General features: G+C 38.9%; 1 pseudogene; it reads left to right on the top strand.

The window, feature by feature from the left end:
- The first annotated feature begins 13,420 nt into the window (after positions 1-13,420).
- Positions 13,421-14,488, top strand: LOC139461840 (beta-1,3-galactosyltransferase 5-like; annotated as a pseudogene).
- Positions 14,489-15,171: the final 683 nt, after the last annotated feature.

Raw genomic sequence — 15,171 nt, 5'->3', positions numbered from 1 at the left:
AGACATGAGGATGAGTGAGTGAGTGAGTTAAAATTTAACGTCACATCGGCAGTATTTCAGCCATATCGTGACGAGAAGTACATTAATGATACTCATATGTATACGAAATAAAAACTTGTCAACGAAGGACAGTAAAATAACTAGATTTGTCACAGATTATATCTAAAACTAGTAGTTAGTCATAAAAATATAACATCATACGAACTAATACAAGATAAAAATGAGCTATAGATCCCCAGCCACTGAAGAGAGATCACCATGCTAGGGTCCATGGGGACTTAGAGTACCTCTGCTACCTGCATGGACCCCAGCCGGATTTACATCATCCTTTTAGCTGTTGGCGATTATTGGCAAATTTAGCAAACATTAAAATAACACATATGCTACGATTAAAACCGTGGTATATATAAATATACTTTGAAAGACGTGGTCTTACATACCCTCTCAGGGGGACAATAATTTTACACTACTTCAACCCCCTTCGACGATATAGGCACTAACAATCTCAGTTAGTGATTTATTTTACCAATTGTAAAAGTAATGTTTTTATTTACAAAACATGATACTCAAAATTTATGAAACAATTTGATTTCTTTTAAAAACCAAGAATAAAATGGGAACTTACCTGAGTAAAAAGGTCCTTCATACCTGAAACTTTGAAATATTGATCCCATGTGATGGAAAAATCAATACAGTCAAGCAGGACATGCTTGACCGTGATTCTTTCATCACAAGGGATACAGAATGGAGGATCCTCACCTTTAAGTAAATGTTCATGAGTATATCGAGAATGGCCAATATGACATTGTCTTAAAACGACCTCTTCAAATCTGAACTGACAACCCAGGTAGGTATAACCGATGTTTGCTTTTATTCCATGTAATTTATTTATACCCACTTGGGTGTCCCACTTTTTATGCATTAGATCTCTGCCTTAGCAGCAGCAGCAGCCAAAGTGTTACCAACGATCCCAACATGGCTGGGCAACCAACAAAAGACGATGTCGCATTGGTCAGTTGCAAGATTATTGTGTAATTCAATTATTTCAAGTAAAATTGGATGCTGACACGACATATTTTTTATTGCTTGAAGACAGGACAATGATTCTGAAAAAATGATAAATTCCCTATGTTTGGACTGGCAATTTATATAGTTTAGAGCAGTTAATATGGCATTTGATTCTGCTGTAAAAATTGAAGAGTCATCTGGTAATCTGTTTGATATAGTTCTTGATCCAATGATGGTTGTGCTGGCAACAGCACCTCCATCCTTGGACCCATCTGTAAATATTGATTTGTAAGTGTTGTATTCACTTTTTAACTGATTATATTCTTGTTGATATTGTAGTTGGTTAGTGTCAGATTTCTTCAGTTTAGATAATGTAAGAATCACCTGTGGCGTTACCAATTGCCTAGAAGGAGAGGAAAGCAGACCGAAAGGAGATATATTTTCAAGGTTAATGTCAGCACCAGAAATAAAAGGTTTAATTCTTATTCCGAGAGGCGGAATAAGAGATGACTTTTTACTATACAGGTCCTCATAAAGAGGATTAAATACGCAGCTGTATGCAGGGTTTGAATCATTAGAATATAACTTTGTGATATACTGTAACGAAAGTTTAATACGGCGCTGTTTAAGAGATGGCTCATCGGCCTCAATGTACAAACTGTCAATGGGGGAGGTTCGGAAAGATCCAAGACAGAGTCTTAGACCTTGATGATGGATTGTATCTAAAAGTTTAAGATTACTTTTACTTTTATGATGGAGCCATAATCGAGGTTAGAACGGACTAGTGATCTATATAAGTAAAGGAGGGTTGTTTGATCCCCTCCCCACTTGGAGTTAGAAACAACCTTTAATAAGTCTAGTGCCTTCAGACATTTAGCTTTCAAATATTTAATATGTGGTAAAAACGTAAGGTGATGATCAAACATTATTCCTAAAAATTTAGCTTCTTTTATTACTTTAATTGGAGTTCCAGCTAGATGTAATTCTGGGTCCTTATGTGGTTTATATTTTCGACATAAGTTGCAACTGTCTTTCTATCGTGTGCATATTTTTACCTCGACATGATATATTAAAATCGTCAACAAATAACGACCCATCAACAGAGTCATTTAAAACCTTAGCTAAGTTTTTTATTTTTATACTAAACAACGTTACTGATAAAATGCTACCTTGTGGGACACCTTGATCTTGTTCGTAAAAATCAGACAAAGTGGATCCCACACGTACCTGGAAATTTCTGAGATATAAAAGAAGGCAAACGGCCTCTCAACCCCATCTCATGAAGATCTTTTAAAATTCCATGTTTCCAGGTCGTATCGTATGCTTTTTCTAGATCGAAAAATATAGATACGGTGTGATGTTTATTGATAATAGCATTTTTAACAAATGATTCTAATCTAACTAAATGGTCAATAGTACTTCTATTTTTCCTGAAACCACATTGAATATTTGTTATTAGATTATTTGTTTCTAAGTACAATATTAATCTATTATTGACCATTCTTTCCATGGTCTTACAAACACAGCTAGTAAGCGATATTGGTCTATAATTTGAAGGATCAGTGTGATCCCGTCCAGGTTTTGGAATTGGAATGATAATAGCATTCTGCCATGACGAAGGGAAATTACCAGTTGTCCAGATATTATCGAATATATTTAATAGTGTTTCTAAACAGGATTCAGGTAAATGTTTAAGTTACTTATAGTGGATATTATCAGCACCTGTAGCAGTATCATGAGCTTGTCCTAAGGTAGTATTTAGCTCATGAATGGAGAAAACTTCATTATAATCTTCACCATTATCAGAGTTAAAATTAATTTTCTTTCTTTCTTGTTGGTCTTTAAATTTCTGACATTTTGATACATAATTAGATGATGAAGAATGTTTAGCTAAAGTTTCTCCTAATTTATTTGCTATGTCAGATTTATCAGTTAGTAATGTGTCACCCTCTTTAAGATGGTGAACATTAGATTTGGAACCTTTACCTTTAATCCTTTGAATCATATTCCGAACTTTAGACATCAGTGTTCGGGAATTTTTTTAGTTACGTAATTGCACCAAGATTGGCGTTTATATGGTTTGAAAGTACGACAAGCTTTTGTATTTAAAATTTTAAATTTATTTAGATTGTGGACAGTTGGGTGATGGCGGAAATATTTCTCTGCCTTTTTTCTAGCTTTCCTAGCTTGCTTACAATCGGTGTTAAACCATGGTTTTCGTACATGTGGATTTGTAGAGGACTTTGGTATACATTCATCAGCAATTTCTTTTAAAACGTCAGAAAAACCCTGAATAGGATCAGCAATATCACTGAAACACTCAGGAATGAGCTTACGTGTGGATAATGTTTTAAATTAAGTTCAGTTAGCCTTTGTAAAATTCCATCTAATTGAAGGTGGATTATCATATGGATTGATTGCTTTAATAATAGTTGGGAAATGGTCACTTCCACAAAGATTATTGTGTACTGACCATTCAAATTCGTTGAGTAGATTGGCGTGAGTTATAGATAAATCTAGAGAAGAGGTAAGTGTTGGAATCATCAATAAATATGCACAGGTCATTATTAGTGAGGAACTCTTCAATTATTTTACCTTTATTGTTAGTGTGCGTACCACCCCAGAGTGGGTTGTGGCCATTCAGATCACCCATGATTACGCAGGGTTTAGGGAGTTCATCATATAGCGCTTGAAGATCAGTCTGCTGGAGAACTGATGAAGGCGGAATATACAATGAGCAGAGAGTAAAAGCAACGTTCAAAGTAAGTCGAACTGCAATGACTTGGAGATTTGTTTTAAGTGTAACAGGGCTAGGGATAACATCATGTATCTCAATGATTGACAAACCTCCACTGGCTCTATCGCCCGGAGGAGAAAAATAGTGATATGCATTGAACTGACGTAAGTTAAAATTATCTGTTTGTTTCAGATAAGTTTCTTGCAAACAGAATGCTGAAGGTTTCAAATCCTGGACTATTAGCTGCAATTCATTAAAATTAGTCCTCTACAATTCCAATGCACAATATTATTTGAATATACTATCTTTTGGGGGATTGATTGGGGATCTACCCCGCACTTTTTTAAAGGGCGACAAGCTATGTGCCCTTGGGTGGGTGTGTTCTGACACATCCATGTCTTCAAGTGATCCAAATTTATTGAATATTTTGATTTCATTTTCTGGCCCCTTTGAGGCTCTTTGATATTTCTTTGAAGATTCTGACCGTGGTTTGCTTTTGCTTTTGACAGCTTGTTTGACATTTGTTTCCGATTGATGTTTTGAACCCGACTGATATGATGATTGTACCTGTGTGAGAGATGCGTCCTGATCACAGGATGAATGAATTTGAGACGTGATGGGAAGTGGCTCAGGCGTTTTGTGATTGTTCAGGTGAAAACAACTGTGGAGTATCAGTGTTCACCCATGTAATATCAGTTTGGCAATTTATGGATTGAGTGTTGACTGGTAAAGTAGGACGTTTTGTGGTGGTTTCGGATGGTGATCTGGTAACAGATGCATACGTTTCTTTTAGTTCAGGATTTTGAATAAGTCTTTTAGCATCAGTTAAAACTGATGTTTCTGGTGAATTTAATTTTGTTTACTTCCATCTGATATTTCCATACTGGACAATCCTTTGAGAAAGACGCTTCTGGCACAGTTGGCACACTTTTTATGGTTACTGTCAAAATCTTCTGTTACATGTGTCTTCTGACCACAGTGAGCACATGTAACAGACAATGTGCAAGTATTGACACCATGACCACACTTTGGGCATTTAAAACATCTCAGGGGATTGGGAATGTAGACGTCAACATTGATGTTACAATACCCTGCCTTTAATGATTGTGGAACAGTAGGAGATGAAAAAGAGAACAATATGTATTGGTCGGAAAGGTCACATTGTTTTTACGGGCTGTGAAGCGTTTGACGAAAATAACATCTTGGTCTTTCATTTCTGAGACGATATCATTTTCATCAATGTCTGCAAACAATCTATCTCTGTCTCTCACAATTCCTTTACTGGTATTGAGTGTGCGGTGAGCAGAGACTGAAAGCGACCGGGACGCCTATAAAAGACTCAGTTGACAGGAGGTTTGTTGCTTGCTGTCTTTTACTACATTCAATTAACAATGCACCTGAACGCAAGCGTTTAATGTTTTTGACGTCACCTGCAATACCATGTATACCTTTAGATACTGCGAAAGGGTTCAACTTTAAAGGTGTTTTATCTAAAGACTCAATCACAATGAAACGTGGCCAGTAATCAATCGATTTGGACGGTCGTTGTTCATCATCAACTCCAAGTGGACGTTTTTTGTTTTTTTTAGTGGGTTTCGTAATCCATGTTTAATTGTTATTGTTTCGTCACCGAGCTCCCCATCCACCATGGAGTGTCACAAGGACAATCCTAATAACAAGTGGACCTCCAACTTGCAGCACCAAATTCATAATGTCATATTACACCGCATTAAAAGAAAACTGATCCGTTAAATCAAACACTTTTACTGTAATTTCTTAAGAAATTTTTTGTCAGAAGTGTTCTTTCCGACTTGGCCCGGGCTGTCAACATCAACTTTAAAAACACAGATGTATCATCAAATGTGTTTACATCTCTAGATTAGCATTATGTTTACCTATAAACCACTTTCTAATGTCTCATATCGCGGTATTTAATGGAAACAAGGTGCTCAAAGTGAAGCCCTTTTCCCTCTCCATTCTCATCATAGTCTCCATCAAAAGTGTTTGGCTTGTGTTGGGTCCAACTTGGTCCGGACCGTCAAAATCAACTTTAAACGCACAAATGTATCTTCAAATGTGTTTATATCTATAGATTAATATTATATCTACCTTTATACTACTTTATTATGTCACAGATCGCGGTATTTAAAGAGAGTAAAGTGCTCAAAGTGAAGCCCTTTTCCCTCTCCATTCTGAACATAGACTGTATCAGAAGTGTTTGGCTCCCGGTTCGCCCCGATTATGTTATCAGCACTGAACCCGTGCTCATGGGTTTCAGCAAAGTGGTGAACGTCTAAGACCTGCATCACTTAGATTTGGGCTTTACTATTCAAAGCCGCGTTAAACCCATATCACTCACTCACTACTCTTGTGTACGGTTCCGTTTGGTTAACTGGGTTTGTGTTGTGATTACTTCCGGTTTAAATTTGAAGTATGTTTAGAAGAATTATGTTTCAGGAAAATAATTGAGTGAGTGAGTGAGTTTGGTTTAATGCCGCTTTTAACAGTATTGCAGTTATCTCACGGCGTGTCAGCTTAATGTGGGAGGAAATCCCGAAGTCATGCAGGTCTCAGACGTTTACCACTTCGGTGAAACCCATGAGCACGGGTATGGTGCTGACAAACCTAGAAACATAATTGGGGCGAAACGGGATTGGAACCCACAATCTGGCTTGCCAAAGGACGCAACTCTGCATAGCGAATCGCGGCGCCTCAGACGACTGGGCCATCCGTGCGCCCGAAAAATAATTGCAAACTAAGGGTCAACATGTTGATTTCCAATGTATCCAGAAGCAAAGATCTTATACGGGTGTATAATCTCTGCAGGAAGTTAAAACAACTGTCAATACAATAAACCATGCAGAACCATAAACCGCCGTATGAAACGGTACGAATCATATTTTACATACAGCGAAACCACTTGAAACTGTGCTACTACTCAAATCTGTACAGCAAGCACCATAAATGTGATTGTGAAGACAGCTTATTACAAATATTTGATATCAAACCCGTTGTTTTACATGTGTTGTTAATTGAGTCATGCTTCATAGAAGCCTGGTATTTAATCGTGTTGAACAATAAGTTGCAATAGCAGTGTGAAGGGAGAAAGACTGAGTGCGCGTTACATGCTTGACCTGAATTCCTCCTTGGAACCATTCTCGCTGGTTGCCTGAGTAACAAACGGTAGTGTGCACCTAGTAGTGCTATTTGGGTAAGGGACATAATCACTCACTCTCAGTGATACAACTTGAATAAGATACGATGGACAGCATTGCAAGGTCACGGTGATAAAGCTCTAAACTACACATAGAGCTAAAGGAGATGATCGCTCAATGCGCAATAGCTTATTCTTACAAAATATAGACCGGTCAACTTTAGCGAAAAGAGATATACGCTCTTTGAAAAAAGAGACGCACAGGTAGATTGGTAGAAAATTTATTGTACCTAATAAAGTCGATATATTTCATTTAATACCATAGATACAAATATGAAATTTTGTCACATGTTGTCGTTGTACAAAGGCATTGAAAACTGTTCATTGTCATGTCACATAAGGCCACAAGGGTGCGCTGAACTAAGAATCTCGTGGGACCGCCCTTGGCAGCAATCACGGCTCTGCATGTCATTAGCTGTCAATATACAAAACAGAATAATACGTCAAGATGGCAGTTTTCTTGTAAAGATTAAGTATTTCTAAGCAAATTTAAGATACATATATTTAAGTTGCTTAGAAATTCTTAATCGGTACATGGAAACTGCCATCTTGATGCATTATAATGTATTGTATATCGACAGCTTGTGATTAATTGTTACCAGATGGCTCCAGCTGGGGTAGCAGACGACACACTTTCCAACAATGAGAAACAGGGTAAAATATGAGCTGGCTGGTTATCATCGAACTTTAGCTGGGCTAGCAGACGACTTACCAGTCTAAGGTGTATTGAAAAAAACACAATTATTTTTCAACCTTATCTAATGTTAATTCAACAATTTAGCATATACTTATCAGTGGGATATTCTTTTAATAATCTCTCATAATTCTATTGAATGGTTCTGTACATTCTATCAATGTTTTTTTGTACAAAGCTGTTTTATGCATGTACAGAAGTGAGACACTACTAAGTTATTGTCTGTCTGTCTGTCTGTCTACAATGTATACCGCACAATTAAACCGATTACACACAGATGCTTCACTTTGAGCTCCTTGTTTTCTTTAAATACCGCGATCTGACGAAAAATGACTGATACTGGACGGTTAAGGACAATTTTAGTTTTTTTCGTATTCACGAGGAGTCGCCGCCATTGAGCACCAGTTTGTCACACAGTCTAACATACGTTGTAGGGCGTGCGTTAGTATCAGGGGCAATTAGTGCAATGTCGTCCGCGTAGAGGAGCAAACTCAACATCTGCCCGCCCATCAATATGAATACCTGCGTTTAGACTATTGATTTCGCTCGCAAGGTCATTGATATAAACGGAAAGAAGTGTGGGCGATAAACCACAGCCCTGCCTCACGACGGCCGAAACAGAAAACGGGTCCGTTAGGTAGCCATTGATACGAACACGTGACCAAGTCCCATCATACATTGCCTGGACTGCCTCAAGGAACTTTCCCTTGATCCCCAATTATGTAAGTTTGTACCAGAGACAGTCCCGATTGACTTTGTCAAATGTCTTTTTTATGTCAATGAAACAAACATATGTCGATGTTTGGAAAGCTTCCTGTTATTGATAATCGAGTAAAGACTAAATATGTGCTCTTGAGTTCCGCGTTGTTTTCGAAAACCGTTTTGTTCATCAGCTAATACATCATTTTCTTCTAACCAATGACTAAGTCGACAGTTCCGAATATCGGCGTATATCTTACATGGTACTGATAGCAATGAGATTCCCCTATATCCAAGTGGGTCACGGTGATCCATATTTGGTTTCTTAATCGAATTTATAACGCTTGATCGCCAAGTAGATGGACAGGCGTTGTTATTAAAACAATAAGAAAACAATTTTAAAAGAATGTCAATACAGTGTTTATTCTTAAGAGTTTCAGCGGGGATAGGGTCGGGACCCACCGACTTGCCACGTTTAGAACGTGCGACTACGGCTTCAATCTCTTGACACGTTATCGGGGAATCTAGGTCAGTAGTGTCATACACGGGATTGTCTCTCGCGTTACCGTTGTTTACATCGTCGATGACATTTTCAAAGTAGGACGGGTCAAATTGTGGCAAGTCCTCCTCAACAACAAAAAGAACTGTAATCGGATTGCCATTTGTCAAGAACAACAATTTTGTCAGTACACAACCTGTCATCTTTTAACACCTCCCAGGGGACGCTGGAATGCCAATCTTACCTAGCTATAGCCTTCCAAAATGATCGAGAATCCTCGCCTTTAAATCTACCGAGCAGCCGCTGCTGTTCACGAAGTTGGTAGATGCGTTTATTTTTTTTCAAAAGTCTATCAAAGAATTTCCGTTTCGTCACGTAAATCTCTTTTAGTTTCCTACCGTTAACCGTGGACCTATCCCACAGCCAAATACGTTCTGCCTTGCACAGATCGTCCCATTTCTCCTGGAGCTCATCACACCAGTAAGGTTTGTATTTAGATTTAGCATTCGGGTTTCTCCTTACTGACTGTCGTGTTAAACACACGCTATCTAACTCATGATGCATAAAACTAACAAACTCGTCATACGCAGCGTCAACGTTATTTGAAACAGTCAATTCTCTCTCATTTTTATGAATGACGGCTGTTACTTTACCAATGACATCGTCTTGGGATAAATTACCAGGTTATCTTACCAGCGTCGTATCGTTTGTGAGTCACAGATATGGACGGATTTCGCTGCTGCGCGTACGTGTACATCTGCAGACACAGAGGTAGGTACGGGCACGTTCCAGGTACATGCAAGTATTGACTGGTCAGGTATCCGGCACGTTACCTCCTGTAACTAACGACGATGACCGCGTGACGGCGAAATCTCTGAAAAAGCTAAGACGTTCATGAGTTGAGACAACATAATCAACCACGGAAGATCCGTTTTTAATGTATGTATAACCATGTTTACCTATGCGTCCTTTCAGTATACAGAGATTACACAATGAATATATCGCCATATCTGTTGTATTATCTATTACCTCTCTATCAGCTAGATTATCAACACCTTCTATGAAATCACACTTGTCGCCCACTCTCGAGTTGAAATCACCGCATAAACATACCAGTCCTTCATTTTGATAAAGGTACAACTGCTCAAGCAGGGTTTCAAAGAAGTGTTCAGCATCATTAGCTCGAGATGTGCTTTCTGGGGGCAAATAATAAACACATAAAATTAGACTAAAATCTGAATCCGCATGGGAATTAAGTTTAAACCATATAATGTCTTCATGTTCATTATCTAAAATACTCACGTCAAAAGTTTGAAGAAAGGAGTTCTTAAAGAATGCGCCGACTCCGCCGGAGCCACGTTTCGCTCTCCTATGAATATTTTTCCTGTTGTTACCGTGTCACGTAAACCCATCGAATACATCACGGTCGAAATGTTTGACTACACAATCCTTGAATTGACGGCTACTGGAATCCTTCTGCGTCCATCCACCCGCGTTCCGCCGCACATGATCCTAGGCTTTTCGTCCGGCGATTAATCTCTTCCCTTGGAATCGAAGAGTGTTGTCTTTGCCGATCTCCTTAATCAGAGTCAGAATGTTGGCCCGGGCAACGAGTTCTTCGTGTGACAAGGTGGCATCAATATAAACCTTTGAAAAAGTTCTACTATCCTTCAACTGTCCCTTCAGCTTTAACAGCTTGTTCCTCTGTTCAGCGGTTTCCAACGAAAACACAACAACACCCGGTTTGGCGTCGCTCCTTTTCCTCCCTACTGCACTGACATCATGAAGTTTCAGCCCGTCGCGGATGAGTTTGTTGACCATACGACATGTCTCTAGTTGGTCATTTGTTTCGTCCTTAGAGCAGGGAAGATTTCTAATAACAGCACTACAGTAACAGCAATGTCATTGTCCTTCTTGTCCGCAACGACATCAGCGAACTGTCTCTCCATATCACCGACTTTTGACGTCATGTCGTTCAAATCGCGCTTAACTGAGTCGATTTCTGTGAAATTTGTCTGTTCAACAATTACTATTTTCTCGTCCAAATCTGCCAACTTGGACTCGAAATCGTGGCGGAGCTTCGTCGTTTCTTCTCTCAATAAATCACTCAACTTATCAGTCACTCTGTTTCTATATCGACCAGGTGACATGATGACGTACAACGTGTTTGGATCTGGGTTTGAACTCTAAGCACTTATAGAAAAGAGTTCACCATAAAACGTTATGGACTTCCGGACGGACTTGTGTTTTCAATTTAAGACGTACATGTATCAGATTGAACTTCTACGACAGATATAACTTGGTTACCGCTCACAAACTGTAACATTTACTGAACTTAACGCCTTTTATACACATTTGTGATGGGGCGACAATGCGACAACGAGACATATTTTGACATTGAAAATGTCGCGTTACGGCATTGTCGCCCGTTTGTAAAATATAGAAAAAGATTTTTCAAAGAGCGACAATGCGACAACGCGACAAATAGCCAATTGTCGAATTGTCGTGCATTGGTTAATTTTGACACGTTTTGCTTGTTTTTGTAAGGGCGTCAATGCGACAATACGACAACGCGACAATGTCCCTTACAAGATTCCATACTGATCCGTGCAAATAAAACAGTTATGAAATAGAAGTCTAACATGCCATTTAAAAGATAAAGTGTAAAAATGCGCCGTAGCAGCTTCTGATTTCATAGCTCTTCAAAAAGGATTATCAATAATGGGATGAGTGATGAGTTCATCTGCATGCTGAGTCTATACGCTGTGATTAACAATAATTCTCTGAGTCAATACATTTTGTCAAATGTACGACATGTATTTCCTGTAGGAACATATTGTTTATACTCGTCCATGTTTTTGACGGACAATATAATTTATATGCTCGGTAAAAGTGAGGACGGGCATCATTTTGTGTTTCCGTGCTTTGTTCAGGTGAACAATTGACTTGTCTTTGCATGTGTTTGTGACAGATGCCACCTGTGTGGCAGGATACGCTCACCTTTTCGTGAACACCCGTTGGATGGCATGAACTACTTCGGATTTGTATCCCACATCAGTCTGATACACCGTGAACAAATGAAATACTGTTCAAAGTGGTGTTTAATGCGATAACCGTAGTGTGTTACTGCAACTGTCCAAATTCTGTGTAGTGATGCTATGTAATATGTAAAATAAAGCATATTCAATTATCCAATTGATTTGATAAATTTGCGTCAGTGTATGTTATTAACGCCCCAAACCGTATTTGTTAAACACATATAACAATACATCATATACATGCATGGTGCCTTGACTTACTGTTAGCTTTAATAGGCCATTCCGGAAAAAAATAGTTCCCCCAATTCCTAGTTTGTTTACCAGAAATTTATTCCAAAAATTATCCTCATTAGATGAGGTCTGTTAAGAACTACCTCAGTATGTCAATCACAATGACAGAGCGTCGTAATACATTCACATCAAGTACAAGACGTCAAAACGGCCGACACGATAAACGTGATGGGAGATATTTCCGAAATTGTTAATTACCCTGTGGCGATTTCAAGCCTTTGTCATCACTGATCAATTGGCCGATCATTGAAAGGTGATTGTAAAGATGTGTCAAATAGACACTAAGGTAAATTCATAGATTGCTGTGGATTGTCACTACGATATTTGGATCTATTTTATTGATATATTTTTATTGTGTGTGTTTTTTTGCTCTGGGATGTTGTAGATTGTCACTTCGAAAGTTTGGATTTTTGTTGTTTTTTTCTCTAGGATGGGTTGTAGCGAGGGTATCCTTGAACGGGCATGCAAATAAACCCTATGACTTATCCAAGAGTATGCTGAGACGCTACGTTCAAAATTAAAGGGTCTAAATGATAACAACTAACGCTTCTGTATGAATTCGTACTAGGGAATTCCCAGGGTTTTCCCCAGGAATGTGGAAGTAGTCAGTGTTCCCGTCATTTTAAGAATACAGTCACGTGAAAAACGTCATGTGACCAACCCCTCGTTCTATGGAAAAGCCGTATATCGTGTAAACTTCACATTACCAAGTTCGGTACTTTTATAACCACTGAAACACAAGCCATTATCCGATAGCAACCACCCCCCACCAAGGTTGCAAAGAAACTTGCACTGAGAGGTGAGAGGCCAACATCAAAGCATCTACAAATTCAGTTGTCGATTAACGATTTATTATCATAATTAATTTGATACATTTGTGTCGTATGTTCGCAATCTAAACAATACTTTAGCCATGTGCCATGTGTAACTCGTAGAGGTGAGTGCGTGGGTGCATAAATGCGTGCATCTATGAATGGCTGTGGACGTGTGTATGCGCGTTTGTGGCGTGTGCGTGAGTGCATGTGTGCGTGCGCTCCCTTTTGTCGATATGTCTGCTCGTTCATTTGATTACATGTGTGTGTGGTGTATGTTCGTACAAGCATGCGTCTGTGTGGATGTGTGCGTGTGTGCTTAGGCCCTTTTGTCAACATGCCTGCTACTTCATTTGCTTACATGTCTGTTCCTTTCCTATTGCAGATCTAAACAGCAACAATCTGTTTCAATATAGTTATATTACAACATGTTCCAAAGAATATACAGAGTTCTGGCAGGTGTGAAATGTTTGAGAGTTTGTCAGCTCCTCATCATTTTCATTAGCATGGTGTGCTATGTTTAGTACTTCTTCTATGTCAGTGAAGCTATGTGTCGCGATGGCTCTCCAACCTGTTGTGCAACTGAAGAACTACAGAAAAATATCTTGGGAGATGTTTCTGCTAATCAGCCCACCTCCATCGTTGAAGATATTCTGTTTCCAGTAAACAGTGACACGTGCAAAGCATTTCCTAATGGGGACAAGAAGATATGGCTACTAGTAGCTGTAGTCTCCACCTACGAGCATTTCAGGACGCGCAACATCATCCGGCAGACTTGGGGCTCCGCCATACAAGATAATGCACCAGGATATGTGTGCCTCGTATTCTTTGTTGGGAAACAACAAAGCAATTTTTCACACTGGGTACAATTCCAAAATGAAATACACAAGTATGCTGATGTTACACAAATCAATAAGGATGATACATATCTAAATCTTGTTCATAAGAGTATAGGTATTTTGAAGTGGACCCATTCCTTTGTACCAAGCGTGAAGTTCATCCTAAAAATTGATGATGACGTCGTGTTAAATCTGCCAAACCTGTATTATAGATTATTAATGCATAGTTACCAATCTAAATTTATCATGGGATATGTCGGAAGAGGACATAAACCACAAAGGATGAAAACAATAAAGAACTATTTTCCAAAAGATTATTACTCCGGTGATGTCATCCCAGATTACATGTTTGGTCCTTCCTACGTAATATCCGGTGACCTTGTCCTTGACCTCTTGACCGTCATACCCCGGATTCCCTTGTTACGTATAGAAGATATCTTTATTAAAGCCATATCTGCATCGTATACAGACGCTGTTCACATTGGGAGATGTGGTTTCCTCTATACTACAAGCGAAAATGTGGATCATTTTCAATGGGGAACGTCGTTCGTCTCGTCACATAGCTACCAACCATCTGAGTTAGCATCTATCTGGAATTATTCCCGAATACAATCACATCACCTGAGCTATTCTGCCATATTTCTTCAGCAACTATGAACCAGGAATGGAATTAGCAATGAAGATCGATTTTCAGACACTAACGAATCTTCGAGTCATCAATATCACAGTACTAATTACGAATCCGTATTATGTCGTTGTTTGTTTTCTTCAGTAGTTGTAATGACATCTGAGTTATTTTCGTTTGTTTGTTTAACTTGTTTAAGATGCATTTTGTAGTTGGAGTACTAAATAAGGACTGCATATATTGATGAACAACTTCTTGATTACAATTGGGTGAGACGTTTCGGTGTAGGTACCGTTCTAAAACCGTCACCACTTGTTTGATATGTTATTAGAACGTAAAGGGGCGGTGGGATAGCCTAGTGGTTAAAGCGTTCGCTCGTCACGCAGGACCCGGGTTAGATTCTCCACATGGGTACAATGTGTGAAGCCCATTTCTGGTGTCCCCGCCGTGATATTGCTGGAATATTGCTAAAAGCGGCATAAGACCATACTCACTCACTATTAGAACGTACACGGAAACGTCGCTCCTAAGTGTGATAAAGCAGTTGTTCATCCATATATAGTATCCTTACTTGTTTGTGTGGGGACCCAACAATATTCCAGCTTTATGACGGAAGTCTGAAAAAGAAACGAGTCTGGACCAGAAATCAAGTAATTGATATCATGAGCTTCGACCAAAGAAATTAGGATACAATGACAAGTCGCTGAGACAAATC

This window comes from Haliotis cracherodii, unplaced genomic scaffold (assembly GCF_022045235.1).
Source record: "Haliotis cracherodii isolate W230 unplaced genomic scaffold, xgHalCrac1.p SCAF_15, whole genome shotgun sequence".
Lineage (NCBI taxonomy): Eukaryota > Metazoa > Mollusca > Gastropoda > Lepetellida > Haliotidae > Haliotis > Haliotis cracherodii.
The sequence above is the reverse complement of the archived record's forward strand: the minus strand, read 5'-3'. Positions and strand labels throughout refer to the sequence as shown.